At 55.1% G+C, this 12,004-nt stretch overlaps 1 protein-coding gene across 1 annotated transcript in view; it reads left to right on the top strand.

Annotated features, from left to right (window-relative positions):
• Nucleotides 1–231: 231 nt before the first annotated feature.
• The window catches only part of Kcnj12 (potassium inwardly rectifying channel subfamily J member 12), a 46,217-nt gene continuing 34,444 nt past the window's right edge, over nt 232–12,004 (top strand). Inside the window, exon 1 of the mRNA XM_020172422.2 lies at nt 232–846. The gene's annotated coding sequence lies outside the window, so the exon portion shown is untranslated. The remainder of the gene's footprint in view (nt 847–12,004) is intronic.

The following is a 12,004-nucleotide window of genomic DNA, read 5'->3' as shown; positions in this document are numbered from 1 at the left end:
CCTGTCCAAGATTCTCTTGTTTGTGTGTGCATGCCTGACTGTATGCTCGCCATGCACCTGTGAGTGCGCGCGTGTCCCCGGGAGGATGTGTGTGTGTGTGTGTGTGTGTCTGTGTGTGTGTGCGCGCGCGCGTGCGTCCCAGTGCGCAAGTGACTGGCAGCGTGTGTGTGTGGGGGGGCGGGGGGGCGGCCCGGGGCTAGGAAGGGGCGCCGGGCCGGGCCAGAGCCGTGGTGGGCGGGGGTAGCAGCGCCGCGGCACGGGGCGGGCGTGCTCTCGGCGGAGAGTTAGAGGAGTTGCCGAGCTGGGCAACGGTGGCAGCGGGGCGCCGAGCTGGGTGCGCGCCGAGCTTCTGCCTCCCGCCGCCTCCTCGCCCTCCATTCCTCGCTCCCCGTCTTCTCCGGGCCACGCCGCTGCTGCCGCCGTCACCGCCTTCCTGGGAACGGTCGCCGGGGGAGGAGGTCTGGCGCGGCCGAAGCCCGCGGGGAGGTGCCGAGCACCCGGGCTTAGGGGAGCTCGTCGGGCCCAGCCCGGGATCAGATAACAGCGGCGGGGGAGGGGGTGGGCCGGCAGCGCTCACAGAGGGACTGAGGGACGGACGCCAGCCGCGCCAGCCGGATTGAGCGCCCCGCGGCCGGGGGCGCCGTCCAGGCGCGCGCCCCCGACCCGTGGCTGGACTGTGGCGACCCGCACTCGGTACCGAGGCGCCCCCAGGCATGCAGAACCCCCGGGGGCTGCCCTGAGGCGGCGGCGTTGGCAATGCAGCCAGCGCAGCGGCTGCCGGGGCCAGGAACGGCCGCCCGGAGCTCGGAGGACGTGGAGCGCGCCGCGCCCCGGCCACTGACCGAGGTAAGTGCACGGCCGCCGGGGACCCGTCCCCAGCTCCCCGCAGGCCGCCTCACGGCCGGGAGTGACCAGGAGGGTGGTGCAGCAACAGGGAAGGTGGGGCTGGAGGGTTTCTTCTTGCTCTCCTTTTCATTTTTTTCCTCCCTTGTTGAACCATCGGAGGAAATGCTGACTGCGAGCTTTTCTTCCCCTGCCATGTTTCGGGCTACCGCCACCAGAGAACTTTGCTCCTGGCTAACCTTCGTCCCGGGGGGCGCTCCGGGAAACTTTGACGAGCCTTCGGCCCCCCTCTGGCCGGTTTGTACGAGGGGGCTCGGAAAAGAGCAGGCGGAGCCACTTTGGCGCGCGGCTTCGATTCTAGGCGTGACCTTTTCTGAGACCCTGCGATCAAGGTGGGGTCTGGAGAGATCTCGCTGGCTTTACGAGCGAGTCCCGAAAATGCCCCCGCCCGAGATCTGCGGATCCTTAGAGTCGTTTCTCTTTCCTACCTCCTGTGCTTTAATGGAGTAAAAATATTCTGGAAATGGTTCTCCACCAGCCAGCCAGCCTACAATTCCAGCGGCTCGTTTTTGCTTTTTAAAAGTCGGCCTTGAGAAGCCCGCAGGGGTTCTGGGATGGGGGTCCCCTCCCAGGCGCTCAGGTCTGCTAAGTGTTCTGGGGGAAGCTGGGCGGAGAAACAGAGACCCTTTGGAAGAAGCAGCAGGGTTGGGGAGCGCCTAGGGGCTTCAGACGGGAGCAGAGGCCATTGCGAATGTCCGTGCCTTGATCTGTGCACATGTCATGTATTCTGAATGGGCTCACAGGAAAGTCTTCTTTGGTGGTGGCCTCGGGTTCTGGGAGGTTCTCCTGCTTCCCCACTGGCTGGATTTGGGGGAACTGAGGCCACCCCCTCGCGGTTTCCCAGGGGGCGTATCCATCCCAGAGCGCGGTGCTGCCTGTGGCCACTTCTAGTTTCTTCACTCTGCTGTGCCCAGGCCTAAGTCTTACAATAAAGCGCTGGAGACCTCCTGGCCCCCACATCCGCATCCCCGAACCCCGGTTCTCAGGCTCCGTCTCCCAGGAGCGCCGAGGCGCCCACACGCCGCTGAAATCGGCAGCCGCCTCCTCGAAGGTGTGAACCCAGAAGGCGTTAGCCTCCGGCCTACCCCTCGTCCCCTCCCTGAGGTGCCAGCAAGGCCGCTCCCTGGCTGCTGTCGCACCTGACCGGGACTCCAACCTCACCTTGTGCTGGGCTGCACGTTTGCCTCCCCTCCTCACCAAGCTCCGCCCTGGACCGCCTTCATGTGGCAGACGAGGGTCAGGAAGGGGAGACAGAGACAAGTACTAGAAACTTGGGGTCGTTTTGAGGAGTTCTTCTGTATTCTGAGAAGAGTTCTTTGTCTGCCAGGGACCCCCAAAGAGGCTTGTCAGCAAAGTCTACGTTGCGGTTTTCAGGTGGCCGGTCCTACCAGCCAGGGAGCCCAAGGTTGGCAGCTCTGGGATGGGGACCCTGGAAGGACTTGCATCAGGTGGAACCAAGGCCCTGAGAGAGAAGAGGATGTAAAGGGGAGGGAGTTGGGGCACAAGCAGGGTGGTTCCAGTGTTCTGGACAACAGGGAAGGACCCTGTTCTCCACCAGAGCACTGCTGTACACATACAGTAGGCATTCTGCAAATACTGGGTTTGGTACAGGCCTGGCAGTTGTGAGCAGCAGAGTCCTCCCTGGGTGAGGGCCAAGCATGAGTCTGCTCTCAGTCTAGAAGGGGACCAGCCTTCTTTTGGAGAAGGGAGTAGGGCCTGAGTTTGGTCATCTTGTGACCCTCCCCACACCCAATTACCAGGTCAGATCCCACAGGACCACTGGGCTGCCTAAGTGGGGACCCCTGCCTGGTGGAGAGGGTTTGGGGAGCTGAGCTGGACTGGCAAGAGGAGGTGCCTGAAGCCATGTCAAGGGATCTGGTTGAAATCTTGCCTAGCTTTCCCCAAGCCAGGGGGCTGCCCCCCCTGCCTTCCTGCCCTGCCTTCCTGCCCTGGGTCTACTGTGTCCCTCTCCATTCTGCCTCAGGCGGGACCAGTTAACACTGGGTGGCATAATAATAAAGACAGCAGCGATAACAGTAAGAACTACAGGTGACAGCAGCACCCTGCAGCTCTGCAGCACTGGGCTGGTGCAGCCTGTGGGCAGTTTCTTCAACCTGGCCTAGCCAGGCTTCTGGTGCCCTGGGCTACAGTTGGCACTACCAAGTATGGCACCCGGAGGCCTTGGCACATGGCTGGGGCGGAAATGACTGCGTCGTTACTCCCGGCAACCTCCGTAGTCCTTGTCAGCCCCAGGCACTGATGCATCTCAGAACTCATCCAGTGGTTACCTTAGCCCCCAGTTTGGCTCTGGGCGGGGTACTCCCTCTGACAGGTGCAGCTGGTGCCTGTGACTGGGCCTCAGCCAGGGCTTTAATGTGAGTGACACATGGGCACACCTACCCCTCCCCTGTGGCCTGCCATTGGAACCCTGCCATGGACTGGCACTGAGGAGAGGCTGGGAGGGGGCAGCTTGTGGGCAGCAGTAGGGGGAGGCTGGCTAGCCACGTGGAAGGTGTGGTGGGCATGGACTCACCCCATGGCAGGCTGCTTGGGAGCTGGCAGTGTGACGGGAGCCGGTGCAGAGGATGGCTGCAGATAAAAGCAAGCTGTCTGAAACTGGGCCGAGGGCTGGGCACCTGCTGGAGGCTTCAGAGGAACTGTGGTGGTGGGGGTGGCGGCTAGGCAGGAGCAGGTGGGTTTTCCAGGGGAGCTGGGCCCGAGGTAGGAGCAGAGCCCTGGCTGGGCCCTGGCTTAGGACCCATGGCTCTGCTGGCTGATTTAATTTCCTAATGGCTTGCCAGTGCACAGGGTTGCATTAGTTCCATTCTACAGACAGGGCTGGAGGCTGGGAGGTTCTGAGGGGCTGGAACCTGTGCAACTCTGACCCAGAGCCCTGGGCTTGCCTAGGTGGCACCCTCCCTTGGTCCACAGACACCCTGTCCCAGAACATTTGTGTGTCAGTCTGGCTTTCATCCCCACCCCTGAGGCAGGTTCTACACAGGTCCTAGGGTCTGCTTGCCATTCCAGCTGCCATAGAGCTGCATCCTCAGGACCTAGCAAAGGCCTGGCCTGCAGCAGGTGCTCAGTGAATGTTCCATGAGGCTCAGTGACAGCCTTGTGTGTGACACAAGCTGGGTGGGTGTGAGCTCTGGAGTGGAGAAACCAGAGACCCACTGTGCAGCATCTGGTATACAGAAGCGCTTAATAAATGGCTGATAAGTGGATAAGTGGATCTCTTGTGTGAGTAGATTTGAGGGCAGATAAATGGTGCCAGGGAGGAAGGTGGTGTAAACTACACAGCTGCTTCTCTGGCCTCAGTTTCTCATCTGGGAAGTGGAACTAAAGCCCAGAGTGGGAAATTACTGAACACCCAGGTTGGGGATATAATGAGTGGGAGCCTTTGCGTGTGTCTCGAGGAAGAGTGGTCTCAGCAGAAATGGAGGCATGCATGGGGGGCCCATGAAGGAGGAATGCGAGCATTTGGTGCTTGAGCCTTGGGAATCCATCACTCCAGCCCCGTCTCCTCTTGGCTGTGTGGGAAGCAGGCCAGAGTGGGGCAGCTTCAGGTGCTGGCCTCCTGCTCTGCATGTGCTCTGTACGCTCCCCCCATTCTCCCTCCACCCACCCGTTCTGATGTCCAACAGCTCAAGTCTTCCTGCTTGGCTGCTGAAGTGGAGCTCCAGAGGCAGTGCACTGTGAGGCTGTGGGGATCTTGGAGACCCCACAGGGGCCTGGTCTTCTCATTAGCTTCCAGCCCTGCAGCCCTGGACATGATTCCATTTGCACAGGCATAGGAGCCCCTTGCTGGGCTGCCCCAGGAAGCAGTTCTGCCTTGGCTGGGCCTGATTGCTGCTCCTAAAATCAGTGGACATAGCCTCCCTAGCCCCTACTCCAGGCCTTGGGCAGTAAAGGGTATGAAGTGGAGGTTCCCACCAAAGCCATTGTTGCTTGAGCTCCTCCTATGTACTTGGCCCTCTCTAGGTGTCAGGACTCTCCCACAGTTCTAGCCCGGCCTTATTCTCTCTCTTTCTCTTCTACAGCCACCCCTCCTGACTTCCCTGCTGTGCCTTCAACAGATCAGGCCTGTTCCTACCTCAGGACCTTGGCATATGTCGCTTCCTCTGCCTAGACCACTCTTTTCCAGATTGCTATGTGGCCCCTCCTTCACCACCTTCAGGTGTTGCCCAAATGCCACCTCCTCCCTGCAGCCTTCTTGACTCTGCTGCACAAAACAGTGTTCCTTGCCCTCATATACCCTCTCTCTTGCTCTACTTTTCTCTATGGACTTGAATGCAATCTACTACAATGTATTTTATTGGCCTTATTTACTGTCTGCCTCCCCTTGGGATATAAACTCTTTGAGTGCAGAGTTTTGACCTTGTGCTTCACAGCTGTGTCTCCAGGGCCTGCAGCAGTAGCCAGTGTTTAGTAGGTGCTCAGTAAATACATGGGGCATAAATGGGAAGTTTCAGCCATGCCTGATGCCTGACACAGTGCATGATCAGAAGCTCTGATAGCTAGACTCACAGTCTATTCTGCAGGTGACAGTATTGAACCTCAGAAGGGTGCCAGCACTGTCCCAGCATTGTGGAGCTTTTCTTTGAGCCTTTGACCTACCCTCCCTATGACTGGGGGAGGAGAATTTAGAGTTTATGTCAGGTCCCTTCTCTGGGCTGAACTCTACATCTGTGCTCTTGCCTGCTGTGAGTCTGAGTCTGGCCCTGGCACTTGGCACACTTCCAACTCTAGATGTCCCCACCCTGACTCTGCAAGGGGGTATGCCATTACTGTTGTAGATGTGTGCACACTGAGGCCCAGGCAGGCAGCCTCTCAGCTCTCTGCAGAACTCTTGGAATTAGGAGGTGGGGCTCGGTGGGGGTCTCTATTTCCTGTCCTGTGAAGCCTCTTCAGATTCCCACTGGCTGCTTGTGTTTTGGGTCAGTATATTTTAATTCCCCTTTTCAGTCATCACAACACCCAGGTTTTATACATTTTTTTAATTTTTAAAAATGTACAATGATCAGTGTGAGCAGTTTTCCAGTTATGAAGAGAACTTAGTGTCTTCTCATGGCCTGTGTGTGGCTGAGCACAGCTCCTCCCCTTCTCTGGTTGTCCTCATGGCCTCTGGGACAACAGGGATTGCAGCATCTCTGGTACCTGAGCAGTTAGGGTACTGGCCAGGCCTCAGTCCCTGCTCAGCTCAGCTCAGCCAGTGCAGATGCAGGGTGCTGGCTCCTGGGGCTCACCTGGGGGTCGAGGAGGGACCAGGTTACCAAGAACCAGAGCCCTTGGCATCTCTGCCCCCATCCTGAGTGGTATCCCGTGGACGGTGATATGACACCCCCATTGAGGGAGTGGGCACTCTGAGACCTGAGAAGGACAGCACAGCCCAAGGTTGCACAATTCTTTAGAAGGAAGGTAGGGACCCTCTGTCCTCTGCAGCCTGCGCAGCTATTTGGAAACTTGGCAGGAGGCTGGGGGGAGTGTGGAGGCCAGGAGTGCTGGGTTATGTGTGATGGAGAGGCTGAGAGGACAGGGCAAGAGAGGTCAAGGGAGAACTGCAGGGCCCAGGCTGGAGGCATGCCCTCACCCCTGCCTACCTCTCCCTCCTTCCAGCTGCAGCTCAGGCCCCCCAAGCTGGCGGCTCCAGCCCTGCAATTCTCCAGCACTTAAAGCAAAAATAAATCGCTGCCAGCAGCTGCTGTTCTGGGTGGCAGCAGCCGCGCTACCCCCCTGCCCTGACCTCCGCCTCTGGTCTCCTGGTTCCAGTCCAAGGCCAGCCTTCTGCTCAAGCCTGTAGAAGCCATGGAGGGCCTCAGGGGCTTGGCATGGCCCAGTGAGGGGTGGAGACCTGGTGAGGTCACATGGAGGGCACAGTCATGGTGGGCATATGGGGCTCTAGGCATCCCCTGGGCCAGGTGGGGGTGCTCAAAAGTGGGGCTTACTAGAGGTCCAGGCCTTAGCTGGACCAGGGCATTGCAAACTCAAGGGGACATGCTACCTTCATGCCTAGACCTGGACATCTTTTTTTTTTCTATCTCTTCCCTTCTCAGAGAATCTTAGAGTTTTTGACTTGTTAAATACTCAAGATGCAGGCCCCGAGGATGTCAAATTTAAGCATCATTCGTGCTTCCAGCAAATAGCTAGCTGTTGGGCATGTGCGTGGGTTTCACCCTGTGCTGAGGTCATGATTGTGCACAGATCTCCCCACCCTGGCCCTCGTGAGGCTAGCATCTCAGTGGGTGGGGTGGACAAAATAGACAAGTAAACAAGCACAGGAGGGGACCAGGCTTCAGCATAGTCCTTTATTAATTGTTGCAATCTTTAATTATAAGAGTGTTGCACACTCATGGTAGTTGTGAGGTGGAAAGTGAGTCCTCTCCTAAAACCCTGTCTCCTCCTCTCAAAGTCTGTATGGTCTTGAAGTGACCATTATTTGAGAACTTTCTGGATTTTCTTAGCACTTGTGCAAATGTGAATATGTGAATGTAGATATGGAAGCATGTTAACATCTGTAGTCTTCCTTCTTCCTCCATCCTTTCCATCCATGCTGTGTGTTCTTTGTGCCAAGAGCCTGGCCATGTGGTGCTCCAGTAGTTGCTGGAGCCAGGGCTCTTGTTCTGTGTCCTTTGGGCATGGGTTGAGGGCTGAGTCACCAAGTCTGTGGGTCCTAGAATCTTAGCTGTAGAGTCTTTGAATGCACACAGTCACTGAAGTTCACGTATCATGGGTTCTTTTTAAAGTTTTAGCCACATTGAGACAGAGAATCTGGGATTGCAGTTCTGGAGAATCTTAGCACCTGCAGAGGCGCTGAGTCTTTGCCTGGTTACCTCCTTCTTCCAATCCCCAGGCTTCATCCCCAGAATTCTGGTTCAGAGGGCCTGGTGGAGCCTAGGAATCTGTGGTTATTAATCTCCCCCAGTAACCCTCAGCCCCTGCAGAGTAAGTGCCCTGCTGCACTCAAGCCCTTGACCCCTGGTCAGGTTCCCTTGGGGCTGCAAGATCTTGGGGTGAGCTCAGCTCCCTCTTAGGGCAGAGGGAGCCTCACTTAGATACCAAAGGGGAGGAGCCCACCACTTCTCCTAGGGGTACCTGCTTCTCTTTCACCGTTTTCCTTGATTGTTCCCCCATCCCCAGAGGCAGGAACTCTGGCTACATCATAGTCTTTAGATAGGGGCAGGACCATGCTTGCTCATCTGATGCTCTGCCTATCAGTGCCCACCACTTACTTAGCCCTCCCCCCCACCATATTCCTATTTAGGAGGATCTGATATCCTAATTTTGGGAGAGGTGATGATGACCATTGTTCTCCAAGCCTCAGTTTCCTCATTTATGAAATGGGCACTAAATCCACCCTCCATCAGGGTGTTCATTCTCTCGTTCTGTGCTTTGGCTCTGTGGTCAGGGCAGTGCAGGGCAGGGCAGGACCAGCAGGACAGCTTCCTCTTCTCCTTGCTCCTCTTCTACTGTGCAGCCGGAGGCTTGGCCATGCCAACACCTCACCTGCTGGGTCTCAAGCTGTCAGCAACACCTGCTGAGTCAGAGCAGCCAGCTCCCTCCCTGGGCCTTGAGGATCACTAGAGGGAACATTCCCAGGAGCTGCTGCTGCAACCCTGGGGTGGCCCAGCACCCCAACTCCCACAGGGGCTGTGTGACAGAGGACACCCCACAACATTCTTCCTTTCCTCTGCTGGATGTGAGTTAGCCTGGGCCTGGCCAGCAGAGCCTCAGCCACTCGGAGGTCTTGGCCCTGACCCCACTGCAGAGGCCTTGGTCCTGCAGCTCCAGGGCCTGGTGAAAAGGCTCTGTCCTGTTCTGACTCAGTGGCCTCAGACCAAGTTTGCAAGGACACCCCATATGGAGTACTGATAGACAGGGAGATCAAGAAGACAGGGAAATGGGTGAAAGAGCTCTGTGCCTTGGAGTCTTGCTAGTGAAATGGGAGCACTAGAGAAATGGATTGAAGGAATCCATGCACCCAATGTTGTGTCTGGGGTGTGAAGGAGCCAGGGGGTAGGAGGCTGGAAGAACTGTTGACTAGGTCCAGGAAGATAAGCAGAGGCAGGGACAGCAGGGAGTGTGAGACCTTGTACTTGTTACTCATGGCTGCTGTCACAGACAACCACCATGTGGGGTGTTTAAAGCAGTACAAGTTGAACATCCCTTATCCAAACTAAGTGTTTTGGATTTTAGATTTTTTTTTTAGATTTTAGAATATTTGCATATGCATAATGAAATATCTTGGAAATAGGACCCAAGTCTAAACATGAAATCCCCTTAAGTTTTATCTATACCTTATACACAGAGCCTGAAGGCAAGTCATGCATTATATCCAATAATTTTGTACATGAAACAAAGGGTTGTGGTATGAAATTTGCTACCTATGGTGTCACGTCAGCGTTTAAAATATTTTAGAGTTTGAAGTATTCAGGTTTTGGATTTGAGGATTGGGCATGCTCCATCTTTACAAATTAATTGTCTCCTAGTTCTGGACGACATGTCTGGAATCAGGGTGCCATCAGGGCTGGTTCCTGGCAGAGACTCTGAGGGAGAATTGCACTGAGCCTCTCCTGGCTTCTGGTGGCTGCTAGCAATCCTGGCATTCCTTGGCTTGCAGGTGCATTGCTCCAATCTCTGCCTTTGTTATCACATGGACTTCTTTTGTCTTCTCTCTTCTCTTATTAGGATCCACCACCTAAATCCAGGCTGATCTCATCTCTAGACCCTGATTTATATTAGGAACACATGCCTAAGTAAGGTCACGTCCACAATTTTCCTGGTGGACAGATCCTTTTTATGGGGGAGGCTTCATTTAACCTACTGTACATGGTCTACCTGGAAACACCACCCTGTATCTTGATTTTTTTGGGGGACAGGGTCTCACTATGTAGCCCAGGCTGGGCCTCCAACTTGGGATCCTCCTACCTTTTGAGTAGCTTATTACATGTACATGCATGGCACCTGGCTTGACTTTTTCTTCTTTAAGGAAAATGTAGGGCTAGAGGTGTAGCTCAATGGTAGAGCACTTGCTTAGAATGTGTGAGGCCCTGGGCTCCATCCCCAGCACTAGAAAAAGAAAATCTTAAAAAAAAAGAAAGATGTACTTTTTTGGCAAAGTTCTGAGGAGACACATAGCACTGGGGTTCCATTCTTTTGGTGTCTGCTATTTACCATCTGTGTGTCCTTGGGCAGATGACATAGCTTCTCTGTGCCTCTCCATTTTCTAGTCTGAGGCAAGGACATAGTAATGGTCCTTCCCCTGTAGGGGCTGTTTTGAGCAATCAGAATTCACACGCAGCCCTGGGACATGGGAAGGTGTGGGAGATGACTCTTTTTATGATTATAGCAATCAGCAAAATGTTTTTGAAATCTGACTGGTGTTTCCTGCGAGAGGCTGAATATCTGTGTAGTTAACCTGCTCACTTGGATGCACTCACTTCTAGGTCTCTGTCCAGTCTGTGACTGTCACATAGTGCTGCTGGAAAGCTGGATTCTCAGGATCTTGTGCCTGGGCTGTACAAACAGAAGGCTCTGGAAATGACCCCAGCAGGTTTGGGAGGAGGGTGCTGTGCTTTTGTGACTTTGAGAGCCTACCACAGGGTTGTGCTGGTGGGTTTGTGTGTGCTTCAGGTCCACCACACCATTTGCTGACCTCACCAATCCTAGCAGTGAGAAAGGATCTGTGCTTCTCTTGGTTCAACAGCCTCCGTGGAGCTGCTTTCCTGGTATTTTTGGATTGTCCTCCTGCCCGCTTAGGTTCTTCAGGAAGTCGAGTGGCTTGCTCCTGTCTCAGGCATGTCTTTTCTCACTCCACTGCATCTTCACGGCTGACCCCAGGAGCAGAGTGGCTTCACCCCTTCATAGATTCTGAAAGCAAGGCACAGTGAGGACACACCGTATCCTGCCTGTCTCCCAGCATCTCTGCGTGCCTAGAGCCTTAGGGTGGGGTCTACAGCATCTGGATTTCCCCAAAAGCTCCTCATCATGGGAGGGAGAGGTTGGGTTTCCCTCCTGCTGGTCTCTCTGCCTCCACCCCCTCCCTTGGCCATCAGCTAGGCATGTCCCCCTGGAGATGCGGTGTATTGGTGCCCGGGCCTGATGCTGGGTATTCTTGCACCCTGTCTGGGCTACAGGCCACTGTCAGGATGTTTTGGGGGCTCCAGCATGACACATGGCCTGGTGGTGAATTCAGCAGGCTACAGTGTCACTGGGTGCTTGTGTTTTTCAGGAAGTGGCATGATGTATCTGTGAGACTTGGCACCGACTGTTTACCAGGGGCTGCTGGTGCCAGATGCTGTGCTCAGAGCTTTCCCGAATATTATCTCATTTAGTTCTCAAAATGTCCCAGCTAGAGAGGAGCAAGGCTTGAGAGATGAGGTTGCTGGGGAGGGAAGTGGCCAATCTGGATGTCAGCACAGACCTCAGGAGAAGCCTCAGTTTCTTGAAGGGTGCTGCAGGCCTCTGGGCTCTCCCCTGAGGGTCAGAGGTCCCCTGGCCCGGGATCCATCCCAAGAGAAGTCTTGTCTGGGAAACATCTCTGCTTTGAAGTGGCAGTTCTGGGTGTGAGCCAGGTCAGCCCAGATTTAAGTGGGGCTGTCCCTCACCCACTTTGCTTGTGACTTGAGGCTAGCAGCATCACCTGTCTGAGCCTTACTTCTCCACTTTGAGAAATGGGGCTAACTCCCCCAACTTTTATATTATGATTGTGCTGGACATGTGCCACACCAGGCCTTAGGACTATTTTGGAATTCTAGATGGCAGAGGGACCATTTTATAGGTAGAGAAATAGGCTTTGAGAAAGGGGGAGGCTGGTAGAGCTGACACTTATCCTGAGTGACCGAAGGCCTTCCATCCCCTGTGACCCCAGCCTCCGAATGTGATTGGTTTCTCTCTCATTTGTTAGCAGTACTGGGGGGTTGAACTCAAGGCTTCATGCTTGGCAGGCAAATACTCTACCACCTGAGTCATGCTCCCAGCCCTTTTTGCTTTAGTAATTTTTCAAATGGGATCTGACATTTTTGACTGGGCTGGCTTAGACCAAGGTCCTCCTATGTATGCTTCCTGAGTAGCTGGGATGACAGGTACACTTGTCACCACACCC

The sequence above is a fragment of the Castor canadensis genome, chromosome 11 (genome assembly GCF_047511655.1).
Source record: "Castor canadensis chromosome 11, mCasCan1.hap1v2, whole genome shotgun sequence".
In the NCBI taxonomy this organism is placed as follows: Eukaryota; Metazoa; Chordata; class Mammalia; order Rodentia; family Castoridae; genus Castor; species Castor canadensis.
Note: the sequence above shows the minus strand (reverse complement) of the source record. Positions and strands in the feature narration are given on the sequence as shown.